Here is a 17,433-nt window from a genome sequence, read left to right on the forward strand (position 1 = left end):
GTCCTATGGATATATCTGGGCTATGGATATATATGGGTTTTCAACTCAACTTATAAAGAAAATATTACAGATATCAGGAAAACTTCCATCTTTGCTACCTGCACCTTATGAAAAATAAATAAAATAAAAAATCAAGATTATGATGCCAGAAAAACACATGGGGTATATGTGTCCATATATATGTGTTGCCTATTTTCAAGTTTGGGGATAATTTTTCTGATACAGTAAGCAGAAAACTAAGATCATGACATCTGGTCCCATCACTTCATGGGAAATAGATGGGGAAACCATGGAAACAGTGTCAGACTTTATTTTTTGGGGGTCCAAAATCACTGCAGATGGTGATTGCAGCCATGAAATTAAAAGACGCTTACTCCTTGGAAGGAAAGTTATGACCAACCTAGATAGCTTATTAAAAAGCAGAGGTATTACTTTGCCAACAAAGGTCTGTCTAGTCAAGGCTATGGTTTTTCCTGTGGTCATGTATGGATGTGAGAGTTGGACTGCGAGGAAAGCTGAGTCTCGAAGAATTGATGCTTTTGAACTGTGGTGCTGGAGAAGCCTCTTGAGAGTCCCTTGGACTGCAAGGAGATCCAACCAGTCCATCCTAAATGAGACCAGTCCTAGGTGTTCATTGGAAGGACTGAGGCTGAAGCTGAAACTCCAGTATTTTGGCCACCTCATAAGAAGAGTTGACTCATTGGAAAACCTTCTGATGCTGGGAGGGATTGGGGACAGGAGGAGAAGGGGAAGACAGAGGATGAGATGGCTGGATGGCATCACCGACTCGATGCACATGAGTTTGGGTGAACTCCAGGAGTTGGTGATGGACAGGGAGGCCTGGTGTGCTGCGATTCATGTGGTTGCAAAGAATCAGACATGACTGAGCGACTGAACTGAACTGAACTGAAGGGGAAGGGTAGATTTCACAGATGGAAATAAATTCTGTGTATGTGAAAAACACAGATATTAATAGTAATCAGTTGCATACCACTTTAGTATGACCTACAATTTCAGATCAGATCAGATCAGTTGCTCAGTCATGTCCGAGTCTTTGTGACCTCATGAATCGCAGCACGCAAGGCCTCCCTGTCCATCACCAACTCCCTGAGTTCACTGAGACTCATGTCCATTGAGTCAGTGATGCCATCCAGCCATCTCATCCTCTGTCGTCCTCTTCTCCTCCTGCCCCCAATCCCTCCCAGCATCAGAGTCTTTTCCAATGAGTCAACTCTTCACATGAGGTGGCCAAAGTACTGGAGTTTCAGCTTCAGCATCATTCACAATAAACTGTGGAAAATTCTGAAAGAGATGGGAATACCAGACCACCTGATCTGCCTCTTGAGAAATTTGTATGCAGGTCAGGAAGCAACAGTTAGACCTGGACATGGAACAACAGACTGGTTCCAAATAGGAAAAGGAGTTCGTCAAGGCTGTATATTGTCACCCTGTGTATTTAACTTATGTGCAGAGTACATCATGAGAAACGCTGGACTGGAAGAAACACAAGCTGGAATCAAGATTGCCGGGAGAAATATCAATAACCTCAGATATGCAGATGACACCACCCTTATGGCAGAAAGTGAAGAGGACCTCAAAAGCCTCTTGATGAAAGTGAAAGTGGAGAGTGAAAAAGTTGGCTTAAAGCTCAACATTCAGAAAACGAAGATCATGGCATCTGGTCCCACCACTTCATGGGAAATAGATGGGGAAACAGTGTCAGACTTTATTTTTCTGGGCTCCAAAATCACTGCAGATGGTGACTGCAGCCATGAAATTAAAAGACGCTTACTCCTTGGAAGGAAAGTTATGACCAACCTAGATAGCATATTCAAAAGCAGAGACAATACTTTGCCAACAAAGGTTTGTCTAGTCAAGGCTATGGTTTTTCCTGTGGTCATGTATGGATGTGAGAGTTGGACTGTGAAGAAGGCTGAGCGCCGAAGAATTGATGCCTTTGAACTGTGGTGTTGTAGAAGACTCTTGAGAGTCCCTTGGACTGCAAGGAGATCCACCCAGTCCATTCTGAAGGAGATCAGCCCTGGGATTTCTTTGGAAGGAATTCAGCATATTTCTATAACTTGTAAGAAAATAGCAAACCAGACATAATTGACCAAAGCATTGAAAAAAATCGACAGTAAATGGAATGTCTTTATATTTAAACTCAAGGAAATTAATATAATGTAAATTCTTCCAAAAGAGATCTAAGACATTATTTATGAAGAAATTTTGTGAAATATATCTAGAAGCTCCAACATAGGCTAATTTAGTTTTCTCTTAAGATGAAAAAATGCTTCAATGCTAGAATCACCTACATTAAGACATTATTAATGACTCAGTGCCTTTTTTGTTCTTTCATTTTTTGCCATCTAGGCAGTTGAACTAGGTTGTTTTTTCAATAAGAAATTGTTGACACTCTCAGATATTGATGCAGCATGTATCACTTAACATAATATGTCTAGAATAATAGGTGCCCTTAGTGAGCTTTTGCTGACATGGTTATGGGCTTCCCAGTGGTTCAGTGGTAAAGAATCTACTTGCCAAGCAGGATACGTGGGTTTGATCCCTGGGTTGGAAAGATCCCCTGGAAAAGGAAATGGCAACCTACTCCAGTAATTCTTGCCTGGGGAGTCCCATGGACAGAGGAGTGTGGTGGGCTACAGTCCATAGGGTTGCAAAGAGTCGGACATGACTTAGCACGAAGCAGCAGCATTGGCACAGTGATGTTTCTAATGCAATGTACATCTAATGCGTACAATAAGAACTTTGAATTAGATAGTTCTATTTTACAGATAGAACTTCAAGATTTACAGAGATTAGATAATTTGCAGAAGCCCCCATAATCAGAAGTGTGTTCAGGTTTGGGTTTCCTCTGATACTTTCATTATCATTATTGGTGTCTATATTGTCTGACTAGACTGCAAACTAGAATAATTTTCAAACATATCATTGTGGGAATTTGTCCTTAAAGTCTACCTTATACCATATAATTGTTAACAGCAAAAAAATTCATTAAGTTTGAAGATCTAATTTACTTTATTAATGATTCATGAATGGGGCAGTATCCTGTCTGGCATATGGAAAGGAACTCCAGGGAGCTGTACAAAATGGAAGATTTAGACAGAAGGAGGCAAATCAAGGAAGTTTTTTTTAGCAAACAGAGGATTGTTTCAGGCAAGGTCACCTTCTTTGAGGAAGGGTGGGGGTCTGTCAGACAGATTACCTCACTAGTGCTTCCCAGATATTTTCAGATTGAAATTGTTGGCAATTAGGTCATGTATTAAGCCTCGGCTTGCTGATGTTGAGCTTAGCGCAAGTGACTCCATTTTGGCCTGTTTTTCCTTTTTTGGCCTGTGTTTCCTTTCTTTCTTTTTTGATATAATTAAACCATTGTCTGAGTTTCAAGGTCTCTAAACTATCAAACAAGATTTTCTTCACCTGGATTGATTTTCTTATTACTTTTTAAAATATATCATTATCTAGTTATGCTCAAAGATTCTCAGCCATATTGTTTTTTTAACATGACAGTTTCTTTCACTTGCATCTCACATATCCACATTCAAATAGCCCTAAAAAATCTACCCAACTTCCTGTAGTCCAAGCAGACATTCCTGATTATTTCTTACTCTGAATTCCTAAGTTTTGTCTATGCTAAACATAGTGATATAATGTGATACTACAGGTTGCATGTGTCCTAACGTTTTGATATCCATTCACTTCATATTTTCTGTGGAGTATCAAGTATGAGTTCAGGGCAGATGCCTTGCATTTCTTCTAAAGTCCTTAAAACTATGAATCGTAATTATGGTCTCATTGTACTCACATGAGAAATTTGTACAAAACAAAATAAAACAAAACTTCCAGTTACACCATCAGATTTATTTATCTTGGAGCCTGAGAATGAAAAATTAAATATATTGTTTATAGTTCTGTTTCACATGTACAGTGTTTAGGTTCATATTTGTAAACATAGGATTCTTACCTAAAATGCACTGATTTATAGATTCTGCTAAAAGTGAAAGGTTATGAAAATATTCAGCATATATTTTCACATGAGAGCAATTGGCTGAAGCTGAGTAATGGTGTGTCCTCTTTGAATATGGCAAGAAATTGGCGAGCTTTTCCCAGACTTCTCATTCTCTATTACTTGTCTGGTCATGTCAACTTGCATCCCCTGCTCTATCTATTTTAATTATAATTCCTCTCTCCTTGGGATTTTCCAAGCAAGAATACTGGAGTGGGTAGCCATTCCCTTTCCCAGGGAAGAAAGATCTCCAGGGGATCTTCCCAACCCAGGGATCAAACCTGGGTCTCATGCATAGCAGGCATATTCTTTACCATCTGAGCCACCAGCGAAGCCCATTATAAGATATATAAGGGATTTAATAAAGTGGATTAATAATAACCTAACTAAATTTTCAAAATTTACTAGAATGTGAGCAGGATATCACAATGTATTATTTTGTATGATTTTGCTATCTAGCTGAATACTAGTTAAAATATATCACTAGATAAATATATCTCTTTAGTAAGAAAAAAAAAAAAAAAGAATTCAACTCCTTTGTCCCATCACCAGAGGAGAATGATACTGTAAGATATCAAGTAGACTATAATAACTAGCAGGTATTATCAATTTATTTCAAAGACCTTCTTCCTTCTTTCTCTTGCTTTATGCAGTTCATTAAGTAAGTTGAGAGAAGGCCTCTTGTTTGGGTTTTGGGACAGTAGATGAGTAATAATCATCAGGCCTTGGCCAGGCTAATAATAAAATAAAAAATACCTCTATCAATTTTCTATGGTTTTTTCAAGTGTATAGGCCTGGAAGCAACTTCCATTTAGGAGGATTGATTGGAAGAAGAGGATTTAGACTTCTTTGCTTCATCCATCCAAATGCCATAAAAATGTTACCTTAATGTTACCAGAAAATGTTCCTTCCCAACTTGTAGGATTCAGTAGGAAGTACTATCCCTTTGACTTACCCATTCATGGCATCAAAATATTGAGTATAATAATTTAAAAATGGCTTGCAGATGAGCCTATAAGGTCATGAGAATTGCTATAATATGGAACTTTATGAGGTTGACACAATTATAATTTGAGAAAAACAGACCCTAAACTCTTCTTCAGTTCATATTACATATACATGTAGTCATTAATTTTTATTCTCTTATAAATTCCCACTTTGTCATTAATAAAGATCATCTAGGAAAAAGAATATGCCAGGGTATAATCTAAATGATCTTTATATCATTCTATGGCATTTGGGCGGCAATACCTGCATCTTGCATTAAGAACCTTATTACTAATCTCAGAAAATAGGCTAGGCTTTGCTTATTCACTTGCTAAAGAACAATCTTTTATTACTAGGTCTTTAATGGATTGATTTCTATACCATGTTTGCCTTCTTTTAATATTCTGTGCAAAATTGTGACTTCCTCCATTACAGATCAGATCAGATCAGTCGCTCAGTGATGTCCGACTCTTTGCGACCCCATGAATCGCAGCACCCCAGGCCTCCCTGTCCATCACCAACTCCCGGAGTTCCCTGAGACTCACGTCCATCGAGTCAGTGATGCCATCCAGCCATCTCATCCTCTGTTGTCCCCTTCTCCTCCTGCCCGAAATCCCTGCCAGCATCAGAGTCTTTTCCAATGAGTCAACTCTTCACATGAGGTAGCCAAAGTACTGGAGTTTCAGCTTTAGCATCATTCCTTCCAAAGAAATCCCAGGGCTGATCTCCTTCAGAATGGACTGGTTGCATCCCCTTGCAGTCCAAGGGACTCTCAAGAGTCTTCTTCAACACCACAGTTCAAAAGCATCAATTCTTCGGTGCTCAGCCTTCTTCACAGTCCAACTCGCACATCCATACATGACCACAGGAAAAATCATAGCCTTGACTAGACGAACCTTTGTTGGCAAAGTAATGTCTCTGCTTTTGAATATGCTATCTAGGTTGGTCATAACTTTCTTTCCAAGGAGTAAGCGTCTTTTAATTTCATGACTGCAGTCACCATCTGCAGTGATTTTAGAGCCCAGAAAATAAAGTCTGGCATTGTTTCCACTGTTTCCCCATCTATTTCCCATGAAGTGGTGGGACCGGATGCCATGATCTTCATTTTCTGAATGTTGAGCTTTAAGCCAACTTTTTCACTCTCCACTTTCACTTTCATCAAGAGGCTTTTGAGGTCCTCTTCACTTTCTGCCATAAGGGTGGTGTCATCTGCATATCTGAGGTTATTGATATTTCTCCCGGCAATCTTGATTCCAGTTTGTGTTTCTTCCAATCCAGCGTTTCTCATGATGTACTCTGCACATAAGTTAAATACACAGGGTGACAATATACAGCCTTGACGAACTCCTTTTCCTATTTGGAACCAGTCTGTTGTTCCATGTCCAGTTCTAACTGTTGTTTCCTGACCTGTATACAAATTTCTCAAGAGGCAGATCAGGTGGTCTGGTATTCCCATCTCTTTCAGAATTGTCCACAGTTTATTGTGATCCACACAGTCAAAGGCTTTGGCATAGTCAATAAAGCAGAAATAGATGTTTTTCTGGAACTCTCTTGCTTTTTCTATGATCCAGCAGATGTTGGCAATTTGATCTCTGGTTCCTCTGCCTTTTCTAAAACCAGCTTGAACATCAGGAAGTTCATGGTTCACATATTGCTGAAGCCTGGCTTGGAGAATTTTGAGCATTATTTTACTAGCGTGTGAGATGAGTGCAATTGTGCGGTAGTTTGAGCATTCTTTGGCATTGCCTTTCTTTGGGATTGGAATGAAAACTGACCTTTTCCAGTCCTGTGGGCACTGCTGAGTTTTCCAAATTTGCTGGCATATTGAGTGCAGCACTTTCACAGCATCATCTTTCAGGATTTGGAATAGCTCAACTGGAATTCCGTCACCTCCACTAGCTTTGTTCGTAGTGATGCTTTCTAAGGCCCACTTGACTTCATTCCAGGATGTCTGGCTCTAGGTCAGTGATCACACCATCATGATTATCTTGGTCGTGAAGATCTTTTTTGTACAGTTCTTCTGTGTATTCTTGCCATCTCTTCTTAATATCTTCTGCTTCTGTTAGGTCCATACCATTTCTGTCCTTTATTGAGCTCATCTTTGCATGAAATGTTCCTTTGATATCTCTGATTTTCTTGAAGAGATCCCTAGTCTTTCCCATTCTGTTGTTTTCCTCTATTTCTTTGCATTGATCGCTGAAGAAGGCTTTCTTATCTCTTCTTTCTATTCTTTGGAACTCTGCACTCAGATGTTTATATCTTTCCTTTTCTCCTTTGCTTTTCGCTTCTCTTCTTCTCACAGCTCTTTGTAAGGCCTCCCCAGACAGCCATTTTGCTTTTTTACATTTCTTTTCTATGGGAATGGTCTTGATCCCTGTCTCCTGTACAGTGTCACGAACCTCTGTCCATAGGCACTCTATCTATCAGATCTAAGCCCTTAAATCTATGTCTCACTTCCACTGTATAATCATAAGGGATTTGATTTAGGTCATACCTGAATGGTCTAGTGGTTTCCCCTACATTCTTCAGTTTAAGTCTGAATTTGGCAATAAGGAGTTCATGGTCTGAGCCACAGTCAGCTCCTGGTCTTGTTTTTGCTGACTGTATAGAGCTTCTCCATCTTTGGCTGCAAAGAATATAATCAATCTGATTTTGGTGTTGACCATCTGGTGATGTCCATGTGAAGAGTCTTCTCTTGTGTTGTTGGAAGAGGGTGTTTGTTATGACCAATGCATTTTCTTGGCAAAACTCTATTAGTCTTTGCCTCGCTTCAAAACTCTATTAGTCTTTGCCTTGCCTTGTATTCCAAGGCCAAATTTGCCTATTACTCCAGGTGTTTCTTGACTTCCTATTTTTGTATTCCAGTCCCCTATAATGAAAAGGACATCTTTTTGGGGTGTTAGTTCTAAAAGGTCTTGGAGGTCTTCATAGAACCCTTCAACTCCAGCTTCTTCAGCATTACTGGTTGGGGCATAGACTTGGAATACTGTGATATTGAATGGTTTGCCTTGGAAACGAACAGAGATCATTCTGTCATTTTTGAGATTAAATCCAAGTACTGCATTTCAGACTCTTTTGTTGACCATGATGGCCACTCCATTTCTTCTGAGGGATTCCTGTCCGCAGTAGTAGATATAATGGTCATCTGAGTTAAATTCACCCATTCCAGTCCATTTCAGTTCGCTGATTCCTAGAATGTCGACATTCACTCTTGCCATCTCTTGTTTGACCACTTCCAATTTGCCTTGATTCATGGACCTGACATTCCAGATTCCTATGCAATATTGCTCTTTACAGCATCGGACCTTGCTTCTATCACCAGTCACATCCACAGCTGGGTATTCTTTTTGCTTTGGCTCCATCCCTTCATTCTTTCTGGAGTTATTTCTCCACTGATCTCCAGTAGCATATTGGGCACCTACTGACCTGGTGAGTTTCTCTTTCAGTATCCTATCATTTTGCCTTTTCATACTGTTCATGGGGTTCTCAAGGCAAGAATACTGAAGTGGTTTGCCATTCCCTTCTCCAGTGGACCACATTCTGTAAAATCTCTCCACCATGACCCGCCCATCTTGGGTTGCCCCACAGGCATGGCTTAGTTTCATTGAGTTAGACAAGGCTGTGGTCCTTGTGTGATTAGATTGACTAGTTTTCTGTGAGTATGGCTTCAGTGTGTTTGCCCTCTGATGCCCTCTTGCCACACCTACCATCTTACTTGGGTTTCTCTTACCTTGGTCGTGGGGTATCTCTTCACGGCTGCTCCAGCAAAGCGCAGCCATTGCTCCTTACCTTGGATGAGGGGTGTCTCCTTACCACCGCCCTTCCTGACCTTCAATGTGGGATAGCTCCTCTAAATGAGAGACAATTGAGGACTGTTTTTGGTGTCTCCTTTTATCCTAGGATACTCACTGTTTGCTGCTCCATTCTCTCTGCCAGTTTATTAGAATTCTCATCTGAGCTGTGGCAAAGGGAGGGTCATTTAAACATCATTCTTTAGAAAGAATGAATTGCTCTTTGGGCACTGTCAGGGCACTCTCCTTGTAAAACATTATAAATCTCATGGGCAATAATTTAAGAAAAATCAAGGACATTATCACACCTAATGCTGTGAAGGGTAACATGTGCCAAGTTCCTTCAATCATATCTGACTCTTTGCAACCCTATGGACTAACCTACCAGGCTCCTCTGTCCATGGAATTCTCTAGGCAAGAATACTGGAATGGGTTGCCATGCCCTCCTCCAGTGCTCAGTAAATGCTTGTTAAATGAATCAATGAATTCATGGATATGTTCCTTGAAATTACACTTAAGAGTTTTGTTTACATATCTAAAACAAGGTCTGATTCAGTAAGAAAACACTGATGTTCAAAAATTGATATATATATTTAAAACAATGCTTTAATTACTAAAAAAACATAAAATTCCACATAGAGGTTTGCTAAGTAGTTCTAGATTATTTCTTAGAAGTGCTAGAATTTTAGAGTCTGTTTCATCCCTTTTTAGAAATTTGACCTCAGGATAACAGAGTAAATAAATTGTTCAAAGTTGTTTGTTATTACTACTGTTTCACATTAGCTTAAAAATATAGAATAATAAAATGGTCTTAAGAAATGACTTAATTTGTAAGAATTTATATTTCATTCTATTTGTATTATAGTGTAGGCCTTATTATTAATGATATTTTTCTAAATGTTCCTTAGTCTTGAGACTTATTTTGGTCGTCAAGGCTAAATAATTTTTTTTTCATTTTATTTTATTTTCATTATTATAAATTCTTTTTAAATTTTACAATATTGTATTGGTTTTGCCATACATCAACATGCATCCGCCATGGGTGTACACATGCTCCCCATCCTGAACCCCCCTCCTACTTCCCTCCCCATACCATCCCTCTGGATCATCCCAGTGCACCAACCCCAAGCTTCCTGTATAATTTTTAAATTGATATTTAAAGATCAAGGGCAAAAAACCAATTCTGTACCTTCACCCACTGATAATCTCTGATAACACTTAAACTATATTATTCTAGAAATATACTTTTTCCAATTTAAGTTATATTTTAATATTTCTGACTTGCATTTAAAAAAATGAAAATAAATATTATAATATCTGCATAGTGTGAAGATGCAAATCTATAAGGGGTCAAGTTCTCGAACATGACTAAGTGACTAACACTTTCTCATGCTTATCAATGTCTTAACCTTCCTTAGTTTTGTCTAGTTGCTGTCTGTAAAATTTGGGGGCTCTGCCAATGGTCAATTTGGGGATATATTTCTTTAAGAATCACAAAATGTAAGAACTCAATAAGCTTCAAAGTCACTTCCACCAACCCCACATTTTACAAAGACTAAATGAGAGTCAGAGAAGTTAAATTATTTGTGCAATATGACCTAACTGGTTAGTTACAGAGTTGAAAATAGACTAGATCATAAATGATTTTGATCTTATGATTATCTTATGATACTTAGAATTGGATTATAAATAATTGTTCTAAAAATTGCTCACATTTTGTTTTTATTTGATAGAAATGTGGCATTTATTGCAACATCAATGAAAATTCTGTGAATATAGAGAGTCAAAAGAGAAATAAATCTAATGAATTTTTTTTCTTAAGAAGTACAATTGAGTGTTAAAGAAAGATTACTGTCATTAGCTAATTTTGCAACTTTATAGGCCAAAGAAATCTATAACAACAGAACTTTGAAGTATGAGTGATGTGGAAGAGTTACGGATATTAATTCAGTCTTTCTGTGTAGTGTTCAGTGAAATATTAAGCCTTAGAGTCTGTGTGGGAGTGTGTCTAAATATAGGTGTTATTTTGCATTCTTATTCTGCAGTTTCTCAGATATATTCATGGCAGAAAGGTGGGAAACAAAACTAAACCAGTCCACCATAAAGGCATGATTCTCAGAGGAATGCTAAGAGGTCATTTCTTCACAGCCGAAACACAGTGTAGCTAGAAATACTGATTGGTTCTGTTCTGATTTGGTCTTCCCAGCTCTCCTGTCTTTCTCTGGGCTGATCTGGGTAATTTCAAACCTATATTTTTCCAGGGCTACTGATTTCTATGAAAAATTCTAACACAGTAACTAATTAGTTTGACCTAATTTTATGATTGACCCATTCTCTATTAGTCCTGTCAACAACCTGAGATACTGGTAAGATAACTGAGATCAATATTTAATAGCTTTAGATTTGATATTGGAAGTTTTGATCCAAAAAATATACTTGAGCCAAGAGTAAGTTCTGTTTGCTAGATACACCATGTCAAAGTTTTAAAAGTTTTAGTGTTTGTAGGCCAATCTATGTGTTCTTTAGTTCATTATTTCTTGTCTCTCACAACACACTGGTTTTATTTGTGTGATACAACCACTGCTTAGATGAATCACATTGCTTCAAAGTTCTACATCATAGAATTACTGAATTTCAAATATAGGAATAATGAGGTCATCTAAGTTAAATCTTTACTGTTTTTTTTTTTAGGTAAATAAATAGGTTCAGAGAGATGAAGTGGTTTATAGAAAAGGAGACATAAGTAAGAGAAAGAAAGGAAACTAACATTTGTCGTAAACCTGAAATATATCAGGTAGAGAACTAGATGCTTAACTCACATCATCACATTTAATTCTGATATTTATAGATAAAAATAAAATGTTGGTTATGTTATGTTTACACAGTTAAGGAAAAGAAAAAAGAAGAAAAAATAAAAGCAAATTCGATAGTCAAATTCTGGTCAGCCTGACCTAGAACAATTAGTCTACTGAACAGAACCAAGCTTCTGCTTCAATTCTCAGTTTACTTTCAGCCATGTCATGTTGTCTATCAGTTAGACAAATGATTTTGAACAACTAATTATGCTTACAGTTTTAGAAAATGTGTTAATCTGGTAAATTTATCATGTTTTCCTTGGGGATTTTTGCTTAAAATTCAGGAGCATTCCAGAAGGAATCCCAAACTGAAAAATATCTGCTTTCCTGTGTTCTTACCTTATTTTCTAATATGTCATCTAAAAGTAGTAAAATGTAAAGATTACAAAGTAAATATGTCATTTTCATCTGGATTAGCTTTCTCTGGGCCACTTCCTAGTTTCTGGATTCAGGAGGTTATAGGGCTCCATTGTTTGAAGGCTACATGGGACACTTCTCATTTCCTCATCTTCTTGATCACCTAAGCACATCTGGCTTCATGATGTACTTGGATTCTATTGACCTGAGATAAGTCTGAAGAATACCGAAGTTGCTTGCTCACTCACAAGCAAACAGGTTCTGCTTATGCAGGTTTTCTCAGCATTCATACAGAATCATAAACTTGCTGAGTTTTGTTTGTTTTTTAATGTAAGCCTCACACCATTTGATGATATACAGCTTAGCACAAAAAGAGGAAAGCAAATTACAAAGACCTCTCTTTTTGTACATCTACATGTGTAAGGTGGTCATCAGACAGAATGCATAACAAATTATTTATTAAACATAAGAGAAAAAGAAAGTCTACTGGCCAGTCATACCAGTCACCTTATGAATGGATATTAAACTTGCAATTTCCCCAAAGATATGTCTAGAAGGTTCATCAAAATCACTTATGAATCATATTTATTATTTAACACAATGGAGGAAAGAAATATTATCTATTGAGTTTTGGAATATAGCCAGTAAAAAGTGATGTTAGTTGGACTAGACTTGTGAAAGGAGCTATTAATGGAAGATGAATTGGTTAGTAGAATCACACATATGAAGTGTATTATGAAGGTCTCAGGAGACAGATCAACCTGGATCACAGTATTCAAATATACAACAGGAAATGTTTTAAAATAAAAAACACCGGGAGGCTTGTTAGCTTAAATATAAAATTAAAACTCTTGATTGAAACTCCTTATGGAAACAATGACCTCACATCATTCTTTTCAACTACAGAGACATAGAAGGGGGATACCTGGTTCAAAACATGTGTAATTATCTTGACATGTCATTGGTATTTTACTTTATGTAGTGTATATATTTTTTAAATTGTGAATTTAGAATGATATATAAATAGAATTGTGATTTTAGTGCAAGGAGTTCTAGAGTACATATTTTTGTAATATAAATGGCCATGTGTACATGTATGGATACATATACATACACACACACACCCCCCACATGATCTAAGAAGCTTTGTAAATTAAGACTTAATGAGAGGCATTGATATTAGCCTTCAGTTCAGTTCAGTTCAGTCACTCAGTCATATCTGACTCTTTGCGACCCCATGAACCACAGCACGCCAGGCCTCCCTGTCCATCACCAACTCCTGGAGTTCGCTGAGATTCACGTCCATCGAGTCAGTGATGCCATCCAGCCATCTCATCCTCTGTCGTCCCCTTCTCCTCCTGCCCCCAATCCCTCTCAGCATCAGAGTCTTTTCCAATGAGTCAACTCTTCGCATGAGGTAGCCAAAGTACTGGAGTTTCAGCCTCAGCATCAGTCCTTCCAATGAACACCCAGGACTGGTATCCTTTAGGATGGACTGATTGGATCTCCTTGCAGTCCAAGGACTCTCAAGAGTCTTCTCCAACAACACAGTTCAAAAGCATCAATTCTCTGGTGCTCAGCTTTCTTCACAGTCCAACTCTCACATCCATATATGACCACTGGAAAGTCCATAGCCTTGACTAGATGGACCTTTTTGACAAAGTAATGTCTCTGCTTTTGAATATGCTATCTAGGTTGGTCATAACTTTCCTTCCAAGGGGTAAGCATCTTTTAATTTCATGGCTACAATCACCATTGCAGTGATTTTGGAGCCCCAAAAATTAAAGTCTAAAACTGTTTCCACTGTTTCCCCATCTGTTTCCCATAAAGTGATGGAACCAGATGTCATGATCTTCGTTTTCTGAATGTTGAGCTTTAAGCCAACTTTTTCACTCTCCTCTTTCGCTTTCATCAAGAGGCTTTTGAGTTCCTCTTCACTTTCTGCCATAAGGGTGGTGTCATCTGCATATCTGAGGTTATTGATATTCCTCCCGGTAATCTTGATTCCAGCTTGTGTTTCTTCCAGCCCAGCTTTTCTCATGATGTACTCTGCATAGAAGTTAAATAAGCAGGATGACAATATACAGCCTTGACGTATTTCTTTTCCTATTTGGAACCAGTCTGTTGTTCCATGTCCAGTTCTAACTGTTGCTTCCTGATCTGTATACAGATTTATTAGGAGGCAGGTCAGGTGGTCTGGTATTCCCATCTCTTTCAGATTTTTCCACAGTTTATTGTGATCCACACAGTCAAAGTCTTTGGCATAGTCAATAAAGCAGAAATAGATGTTTTTCTGGAACTCTCTTGCTTTTTCGATGATCCAGCAGATGTTGGCAATTTGATCTCTGGTTCCTCTGCCTTTTCTAAAACCAGCTTGAACATCTGGAAGTTCACGGTTCAAGTGCTGCTGAAGCCTGGCTTGGAGAATTTTGAGCATTACTTTACTAGTGTGTGAGATGAGTGCAATCATGCAGTAGTTTGAGCATTCTTTGGCATTGTCTTTCTTTGGGATTGGAATAAAAACTGACCTTTTCCAGTCCTGTTGCCACTGCTGAGTTTTCCAAATTTGCTGACATATTGAGTGTGGCACTTTCACAGCATCATCTTCCAGGATTTGAAATAGCTCAACAGCCCTATTAGTATGTGAATATGGTTACCTGAATAGTGCCACTTTGGCCTACTCTGGCATTCATCTGATCTCTCTTCCTCATCATCATTAACAACCAGTCTGGTGCTTTTTCCCCTGGAGTGTGTCAAACTTGATGGAAAGCTGTTAACTTCCCTCTGTTCTATAGAGTAAGAAGCTAAAGGACAAATCCAGGAGGTGGGCTTGAGGAAAAGTTACATTTATATCCAGATAAACCATCTGGGTGATTTCTCCTTCTGATAGAATTGGCAGAAAAGGCTGTTTGGGTAAAGCCTAACTGGTCAGAAGTGTGACACTGGGTAAGTCAGATGATTAAAAGTGAAAGGTAGAAGAGAGAGTTAAGAAAATATTTTGGATTCATAAAAGGGTAGGCATGCAACTTTTGGAGAAATATCTCCATCCTTAGAGTACATCATTGAGGGAGCCATTAAAGCCACTAGCCTGGTATAATAATTTATTCACAGTAGGATAGGTCATTAGAAAGGTGAAGCATGCCACTAGATTGAGAATGGCAGATAGGTTTTGTCTAAGCTGTCATGTTTACTTGATTTATAGTGGCTGCCTGGAGAGTCATGAACAAAAAAAACTCTAAGACCTTATCTAAACCCAACAGTTTAGTGTCCTGTGATTGATTAATGAAGTCTGCATGGGCACAGAAATGTGAGTTATTGACATAGATCATGTAATGTGTCTTTCATCCTTATAACAGATATACTTCTAGAGTTAGATAGTTGAAAGGATCCACATCTGACTGATGGGAGTTTAACTCATCATTGGAACACCTTAAGCAGTGGCTTATAAAACTCAAGGATTTTTTTTACAACTCTGACAATTGGTTGGTCCAAATAGTTCAAAGTGATATAAGAGGTTTCTTAAACATGATTTGGTAATACTGGTTTGTGGTACTTAAGAGCACCTGATATTCAACATTTTCTTTAATCTGTCCACAAAACCCAAGTTTGAAAATTTGGCCCTGGTATTTAGGGTCAGAATTCAGATCAAAGAATACTAAGATGAGCAGACATGTGCTCTTTGAAAAGAATATATGAGTTATGAGAACATGAATATGCCTTAGGTAACCGTCCTGTGAACTGGATTTCAGCACATGGGCACAGACAGTTCCTCATGAGAATTCCAAAAAGGCAAATGAGTGTGATTTGTCAATTGTCATTTAGAGCACTATGTGGGACAGCAGAAGTCTGCAATGGGGCGTCACAGTAGGGTCAGCTGAACAAGGAGAACAAAACAATAAGCCTTGCTACATTGGGGATTAAGCATGAGGAATGGACTTTGATTCCTCTTTACATGGTAGCAACAAGGCCTAGGTTGGCCTGATGATTGGGGTATCATGGGGAAATAGGGAAAATCAAGGGGCCTCAATATGGGAATACTTGATAAAGTCAGGACAGGGAAATAAAGAGTGTAACCTACTTGGTTTTCTTATATGTGAAATTATATAATTGGAGTTTCCATGTTTATCCAGGGATCAGGTTTCCCTCTTAAAATTCAGTGTTTCCTAGGAAAGATATTAGATTATGTGTGAGCAGACAAATCTTATTATAAATGAGTCTGTTAGATGCTTTCCTAAATATACATTTTTTGCAAATGACAAGAAAGCTCCTAGAAGCTGGAAAGAAATACATAAAAGGACTAACTTGGGCAAAATGAAAGCTGGAAGTAGGAGGATCCATGAAAAAGGAAGACCAGCGACTTCTTGAACAAGAAACATATTAACAGATGCATAAAACAGATAAAAGTTTTTCAGAATATTTAATAGAAATGGTGATTTACGAAAGTTATCCTGGCATGATGGATGTATCTCTAGGCCTTATTAAGTACCCCAGAGGCTGCTTTTGGGTTCTGTCTAAAAGTAATGCTACCAAGTAGTTCTAGTTTATTCAGGACTTTCCTGCTGTTAGTACTGAAGATCCCTGTTCCAGGAATGACCTTGTTCCCAGACAAATAAGGAGGGTTGGTCCCTCTCAGGTAAACCATAGCCCTATTCTGGGGAATGGGGAATGAATGTTATTAGAAGTTTTGGAATATGTGAAGCTTTGAAAAGCCTAGCAACATCAGGGTCATAAAATATCAGTGAAAGAACCTGGAGGAGAAACTCTGTCCTAAACTGTCCCAACTATTAGAAAGGGTGTGTGTGTGTGTGTGTGTTTATGTATAGGGGGAGATTTTTTTTCCTCCATTTTTCAAGGTCTTTTTCTAGGCAAGCTAAATAGGAAACCTTTTCTTTTTGGTAAACAGCAGCTAATATTTACAAAATCAATGTAGCTGACTCCCTGAGGGAGTATATGACTGAGTTTGATTTGGAGTTTAATAATTTAAGATGAACATCTGATATGTGTTAATATACTAATATGTGTATTAGATCTATTGTCGATTTTATTAGAAGTGTAGGAATTGTTATTATTATACTCATTATATTGTAAATCTTAGATTTGGGGATTTGATTATGATTGCATTCCTCCATTTTGTATAATTAAAATTGTTTTTCAATATAAAAGAAGAATCATAATAACCATCTCATAGTTGACTTCACCTTTTTGTATTTTGTAGGTTTCTCTTATATATCCTGGCTTTGAAATTTTATCAGAAATTTAAGTGATAAATCTAATTAGCACAGAAAATCTCTACCAAATGTTGTCTGATAGAAAACAGTAAGTAATAGTGCTTGGATCTCAAAATAAAGAATGAAAAAACAAAATGAAAATTCCCTTTAAATATTGAGTAAAAGATGCAATAGCCATTTTATTTTTAAAA

The sequence above is a fragment of the Bubalus bubalis genome, chromosome 2 (assembly GCF_019923935.1).
Source record: "Bubalus bubalis isolate 160015118507 breed Murrah chromosome 2, NDDB_SH_1, whole genome shotgun sequence".
Taxonomy (NCBI): Eukaryota; Metazoa; Chordata; class Mammalia; order Artiodactyla; family Bovidae; genus Bubalus; species Bubalus bubalis.